Source organism: Lethenteron reissneri, chromosome 38 (assembly GCF_015708825.2).
Source record: "Lethenteron reissneri isolate LAM-NWPU_2019-01 chromosome 38, ASM1570882v1, whole genome shotgun sequence".
Taxonomy (NCBI): domain Eukaryota; kingdom Metazoa; phylum Chordata; class Hyperoartia; order Petromyzontiformes; family Petromyzontidae; genus Lethenteron; species Lethenteron reissneri.
The window spans coordinates 7,493,757-7,501,729 of NC_083816.1; positions in this window are offsets into that span (position 1 = coordinate 7,493,757).

Below are 7,973 nucleotides of genomic sequence, written 5' to 3' on the forward strand. Positions count from 1 at the left end.
CCTCCCCACCCAGCCCCTCCCTAAACGACGGACGGACGAACACAATAATCCCTGTGGGTTGGTAGAACCAGTGGGTTCCTACCAGTAAAATTCATGACTTAATTAGGAAACGCATCGGCAGTCGCCACCCCTCCTGCGAGAGAACCTGGCAGGAACTCCCCTGAACATGTCTTCAGCCTCAGCGAGACTCTCTCCTGTGTGAGCAAGCGTCGTGATAAGAATTCTAATCAGGTGCACTCAAATTTCGATTTAAAGCTTTCGTGACTGCAGGGATTCATCTTCTTGGTTCTTTCTGTAAAGTCACGTAGAAGGGAAGTAATAAAATAATAAATAATAAAACATGATAAAATATTATTTTATTACTTCCCTTCTACGTGACTTTACCGAAAGAACCGAGAAGACAGGTGCACTCATTTAATTACAATTGCGCACCACGTCATTATTTCCTCCTGTTTCTGGATAGAATTGAAGGCAGCGTTGTGTTCGGCACCGCGATGTTGCAATGTAATTAATCCTACTGAAAAAAGCGCTTCATAGCTCATCGGATTCCTCCAGTCTCAATAAAGATTCTGATTCTCAATTATGGAATGGTTCTTCTCGCGACGTGACGGTGAACATACAAAGACAAAGGTCCCTCCGTATAGCCTGTACCAGACGGCTGGGGCAAGTGCTGTTTGCGAGCACCTATGAAGGCCGGCACGCGGCACACGAAGGGGGTGTGTGGCCAGCACCACGCTCGGCCGCCTTTGTCTCCCTCGGGGCGGTGTTCACACATTGCGCCAGGTATGGTACTCATTTGAGGCTGAGCCGACCTAGGGGAGGCCCAGGACCGGTTGATGACCGTGAGAGGGAATTGAACTCTGGTCGCATTTTGACCGCAAGTATTGTGGTTAATGCAGACATGAATCCTCATAAAAAGCTTTCAGTTTTGTTGCCAGAAAAAAGGGGGAAAACACAATTATTATATTTTGGTAGTGGCAAAGGTGGTCTAATGACGATCTGGTCGCCGGGTTCGTAGCGCAGCGTGCTAACCGCTACACTACCGCCCCCCAGTGAATATGTACATAGTGTAGCGCGCACACACAGCGACACACACTTCTGTGTGTGTCGAGTACAATTGTGACGAGTGTAGAGGAGTAGAAGAGAGTAGTGACGTCATGTGCGCTCTCCGGTGCGATGGCGTCACGGGACGTGGGGTCACGCGCGCTGGACAGCGCACATGACGTCACAGCTCCTCGAGTATAAAGGGGGGGACCCCGTGTCGTAGCTGGAGAGGAGGGTGGGAGTAGGGTGGAACGGGGGTGGGAGGCAGGGGCAAGAGGGTAGGAATAGAGGTTAGACAGCGTCAGGGCTGGACGTGACTGTGATCCTCGGTCGGTCGTGTTGGCTGATCCCACGGCCGGCGCAGAGGAGACGGCACAGGACCCAGTGGGACCGAGCCCCTGCCCCCCACCACCGAGCCCGGGACCCCTAACCCCTGGGAAGTGTCTTCATCTTCTTGGTTCTTTCGGTAAAGTCACGTAGAAGGGAAATAATAAAATAATAAAAATAAAACATTATACAATAATTCTCACGACGTTTCGGCCACAACGTCATTCAGACGCTGTCTTCCCGACAGACCTGTTCCTTCACCTGAGGACGGCTGCTTGCGTTGTGGCCGAAACGTCGTGAGAATTATTTTATTATGTTTTATTATTATTATTTTATTATTTCCCTTCTACGTGACTTTACCGAAAGAACCAAGAAGATGAATCCCTGCAGTCACGAAAGCTTTAAATCGAAACCCTGGGAAGTGGTTCACGCCCCCCCCCCCCCGTGTGTTGTGTAGCCCTTAATAAACTTACGGCGAAAGCCCTTGACCTTGCCTCCGTCTCTGAGTGAGTCGTCGCCAACTCTTCTACACGAACATAAACCAAACCCGTCGACTCCTCTTCAGTGCCAAGCTGATTACAGACACACTCGGATCTTCATCCTACAAAGTCCCATCACAAGGCAGAAACACAAGCAAAGAGACAAACAAAATGGTGTTGCCCGTATTGAAACGGCTGTTGGCCGTATGGACCTGAAAACTCAATTTCTTCGTACAAAAATACGTAAAATGGAAATGATAGAATAATAAAAATAAAACGTAATAAAATGATGTTTTATTTTTATTATGTTATTATTAAAAATAATTTAAAAAATAATAATAACATAATACAAAATAATAACATAATACAATTATTATGTTTATTTAAATTTATTATTTCCCGTTCTACGTGATTTTACCGAAAGAACCAAGAAGATGAATCCCTGCAGTCACGAAATCTTTAAATCGAAAAATACGGGATAAACCGTCTGGGTTGACAGGTTTGTTATATCTATGTATCTCTATGGGTCTCTCTGCATCCCTATGGGTCTCTCTGTATCTCTATGGGTCTCTCTTTCTATCGGTCTCTGTCTACATCAGCAGTTTCCCTGCTGTGATTGTCTCACCTGATGACGGACGCTTGTGTTGCGATCGAAACGTCGTGATCTACTATTTTTTCTACCTACGTGACTTTACCGAAATAACCTGTCAACCCCTTATCAATGCCGACCCTAGTACAGACCAACGCAGACCTGATCGGTCACCCCGTGTCACGCCCTTTTATAAATCTCAACGTTCATTCTACAAAGTCCCATCACAAGTAAGACACACACACAAACAGACAAATAGACACAAACAATCGTTTTTGTGGTTGTTGCCCGAATGGACCTCGAAACTCAATTTCCCTGGACAAGGATACGAGGCGCGTGGGTTGACAGCGATGGCGATGTTGTCATGTCAACATGGAACGTCGGGCCAACGTTGGGCCAACAGTTCCAACCACATTCGAACGTCGACCCAACGTTGAGACGTTTAACGGGTCCGCGTCTCTCTGTCTCTGTTTCTGCCCGCGACGCTTTTCGTGTCTCCATCTGCAAATGATTGGCGCCCCCTACAGATTTGTAACGTAAACGACCGCTGTCCTGAATGATAATCTACACCGCTTCATAAAAATAGGGTTTTTTTTGGTACCCTTTCTACCAATAAAACGCGTTGTCAAGATATTCAAACGCCAAATAGACTCGTTTCGCACGGAATCGAGTCTGCATTGACCGCACGAACTTGTGGTGGACTTGCAAACAAAACACGGCTCTGATAATTAAATAGACTGGCATTGTTTTTTTTAAACGGATTGGCCTCCACCAGAGACGGCATCATTCTTCGTGGTCTCGTCTCACCACCAGTGTCAGACCAGAGGACGCCAAAATTCGAACAGCACAAACGCAACGCTGCACGGCAGCTACAAAATGGGACATTTGTGCCCGTACCATACTGGTTTATATATATATGATGATGTATTACACTGGTCAACAACAAAAACACATTTTTTTTCTGGCCTGGACTTTTGCAGCTGTTTTAGACTAATTTCAGGGTGCTGATTCCAAATCTGATCTCAGATTTGATTGCTTTAATTAGTATCAGAGCTGTAACGTGGCCAACAGTTACGTGCGGACACCAAATTCGCCGCGATGGGTTTGCTTTGTGGCGCAGTCATTGGTGACCGGACTGAGAGCCATCAACTCTCAACTTCCCCTTGAGGACCCCACGGTTTCCTTTGTAGGAGTCTGAAACCTGGAGTGGAACTCAGGTCCTGAGCGGTGCCAAGATTATCAGTCTCATGTGGGAGTCACCCAAGCACCTCCCGCCAATTTATTTACAACAACAACAGATTCATATTCTTGGTTCTTTCGGTAAAGTCACGTAGAAGGGAAATACTAAAATAATATAAAAATAAAACAATACAAATTCTCACAACGTTTCGACTGCAACACAAGCAATCATCATCAGGTGTGAAATCCACAGCAAGAAATGTTTGCTTGTGTTGCAGTCGAAACGTCGTGAGAATTTTTATTGTTTTATTTTTATGTTATTTTATTATTTCCCTTCTACGTGACTTTACCGAAAGAACCAAGAATATGAATCCCTGCAGTCACAAAAGCTTTAAATCAAAACAACAACAGAACCCCTCCATAAGCACATTCGTCAACAACTCAAGCCTTTTAATGCATCACAGCCTGCAACGGGCTGTTGGGACAAACGGCGTGATTTGCCAGAATCATAAATGTCCGGGTGCTGAAAATAAAAAAATAAAACGCAACACGTCTGTCAAAAATACTGCGTTAAAAAAACCGTGTCGTTTTTGGGTTAGTGTGCTTTTTGCACCAATGCCAGTTGTCACCAAATAATTCCTTTACGCTAATTGCAGGTCACGAGGGCCTTCTCCGCGAGAGGGCGTACGAGGCCACGCGCGAACAAAACCTCCTCCTCCTTCGGTACGAAGAGGGGTGAGAGTCTAGAGACTCCCAGGAAGGAGAGACTTTGACTTTTCAACAACTTTTATTTCCGCCAGGAGCAGCAGCAGCACTGGAGGAGAGGATGCAAGGCGCACACGCAGACGTGAGTCATCAAAACGTCACGAGCGCACGTGGCCTTCGTCAGTAAGGGGGACAATGAAGCCACATGAGTGGGATTGTGGCCTCGCAGACCAAGCTGAGGATCATATAGTAAACCCATAGAAACCCATAGAGATACCATAGAGACCCACAGAGATACATTGAGACATATAGAGCCATAGAGACCCATAGAGATACCATAGAGACCCACAGAGATACATTGAGACATATAGACCCATAGATACCCACAGAGATACATTGAGACATAGAGACCCATAGAGACACATAGGGATACATTAAGACATAGAGACCCATAGAGACACATAGTGATACATTAAGACATTTAGACCCATAGAGACCCACAGAGATACATTGAGACATAAACCCATAGAGACACATAGAGACCCATAGAGATACATTAAATACAAGCCATAGGATTGCGGTCTTGCAACCCAAGCTAAGAATCATATGGTAAAGCCATATAGATAAAGATACCCATAGAGGTACATAGAGATACATTGAGACCTAGAGACTCATAGAGACGCATAAGGATACATTACAGACAATCCAGAGGAGTGCGATCGTGGTCTTGCAACCCAAGCTAAGGATCACAAAGTAAACCCATATAGATACGTAGAGACTAATAGAGATACGTAGAGACTAATAGAGATACATAGAGATACATAGACACCCATAGAGACACATAGAGACCCATAGCGGTTGTCTTTTGGGAGGAAAAAAAAACGACCACCAAGCACACAGGAACGTGGAATTTCCACCGCTTAGTGATTAGAATCAATAATTGATTATTTTTTATCTTATTATCTTATTCTTAGTTTTTTTAGGTAAAGTCACGTAGTATTTTTTTTTACTTTTATTAATTAATTTTTTTTTACATACGTGACTTTACCGAAACAAACCTAAGAATATGATTCCTTGCAGTCACGAAAGCTTCAAATCTAGAATAATTTTTATCTTGTTTTTTTACCGTCTCGTTTCTATTGTTTCTCCGTCTCGCCTGTACTTGTATTCACGTCTATCACGCCGAGCGTCTCGTGAGCAATGAATGTTCACATGATTCGCCAAACATCGATAATAAATACAACATGCTTATTGGCGGGATTCCACGCGTGCTTTGTGAGCCGTGACAATCGGAGCTGGTCAAGCTGCTATAGAGGTCGTGGTTGGTGGGTCACGCGGAGATGGCGACACGGTGTCCATAGAGGCAGTAGAGCAAGTAGGTGGCTACCCTTTATACTGGTAGGAACCCACTGGTTCCACCAGCCCACAGGGGGTTATTGTGTTCGTCCGTCCGTCCGTCGTGCAGGGAGGCGCTGGGTGGGGAGGGAGGGGCTGGGTGGGGAGGGGAGAATGGGGAGGGGAGGGTGGGGAGGGGCTGGGTGGGGAGGGTGGGGAGGGGCTGGTGGGGAGGGGCTGGGTGAGTAGGGTGGGGAGGGCTGGGTGGGGCTGGGTGGGGAGGGGCTGGGTGGGGAGGGGCTGGGTGGGGAGGGTGGGGAGGGCTGGGTGGGGAGGGGAGGGTGGGGAGGGGCTGGGTGGGGAGGGTGGGGCTGGGTGGGGAGGGGCTGGGTGGGGGGTGGGAGGGGTGGGGCTGGGAGGGGAGGGGCTGGTCATCCCGTGGTGCCCTTATAAAACTCAACGTTTAACCTACTCACGCCGGCTTGTGCCCGCCCTCACAGTCGGGCATATTTGCGGAATACACCACGCCGCCGTTGGCCCTGCAGGCCATTGACCGAGCAACCCAACGTTCCTACCAGCTCCCTCCGCAGGAATGTGTTTCGTGAAACTAATTATTTGGTGATGGTGCTGCATTGCCAGATGGTGCTAAATCGCACGAAAAAAATCAACACATTCGTCAATAACACTGTGGCATTAAAAGGGAAAAAAGTACTCAATAGGCGACGTTTCGGGTAATGGGCCTTCTTAACAGCACATAGATCAGAGATGTAGACACGGTGTCCGTGATACCCTTCTACCACATGTGCTATGTACGACCAAATCCCATTACTATTACGTATTGTTCATAGCAACAATACTATTAGGGGTTGCTCATAGCCCAATACTATTGGGTGCTGGCAGTGCTATTTAGTATTCGCAGTAGAGGGCGCCGTAGAGTCAAAGTACCAATATTAGCACCCCATCACATCGTGACCCAAACTCGCTCCCCCTACTGCCTCCACCGACAATACCACCACTACATAACCATCACCACCACTACAATAACCATTACCACCCACTACAATTACCACCACCACCACTACAATTACCACCACCACCACTACAGTTACCACCACCACCACTACAATTACCACCACCACTACAATTACCACCACCACCACTACAGTTAACATCACCACAGCTACAATAACCATCACTACCACCACTACAATAACCATTAGCACTACTATAAATGTAATTTTTTTTTATTTGACCGGGTAACGATCTCAACTATTTTTATTATTTTACCAGGTCAGGCTCACTGAGCTCTGTAGCTACTTATTCAGAAGCGACCTGGCCACAAATATTAGCTCAACGAAGTGGCTTATCACGTGGACGTTTATTGCAGCCAAACACTGAAAGCGCGTGTTTGTAAATGTGGAGGGAAAACCCGGAGGAGCCGGAGACAAATCCACGCCACCACGTGGAGAGAATGCGAACTCCAAATATACAGCAGGCGTCAGGGTCTGGATCAAAAACCACTATCATCACGACAATCACCATCGCCACCCCTGCAATAACCATCACCTCCACTGCTATAACCACAACCACCGCAACCACCACCTTTAATTACTGATATTTGTAAAAAAATTGTCAGTAAATTTCATATTAATTTTAAATTAAACGAGAAACGATAATCACGATCTAAATATATTTAGCAAAGTGGACGATACGATTATCGTACGACATATATCGATATATCGCGGCAAGCCTGGTTCGTGGCGCAAGGCGATAACCACTGTCCCGCCGCTCCCCCCACCACCACCACCTCCACCACCAACACCACCAATTCCTCCACCACCAACACCATCATCACCATTTCCTCCTGCACCACCACCACCTGCACAATAACCTCCACCACCACCAACACCACCATCACCACAATCAGTTCCTAAATCACCACCACCACACCATCATCAGAATAATCAAAATCACCTCCTCCACCACCATCACCTGCTCCTCCACCACCACCATCACCATCACCACAATCACCTCCTCTTCCACCATCAAAATCACTTCCTCTACCACCAGAACCAACACCACCTCCTCCATCACGAACACCATCACAGCCGCCACAATCATCATCATCGTCTTCTCCTCTACCCCTATTAGCACCTCCTCCATCACGAACACACCATCATCACCATCACCACCACCACTTCACGAACCACTACCTCGTCTCGATTTCAAGCTTTCGTGACTGCAGGAATTCATCTTCTTGGTTCTTTCGGTAAAGTCACGTAGATTGGAAATGATAAAATAATAAAAATTAAACA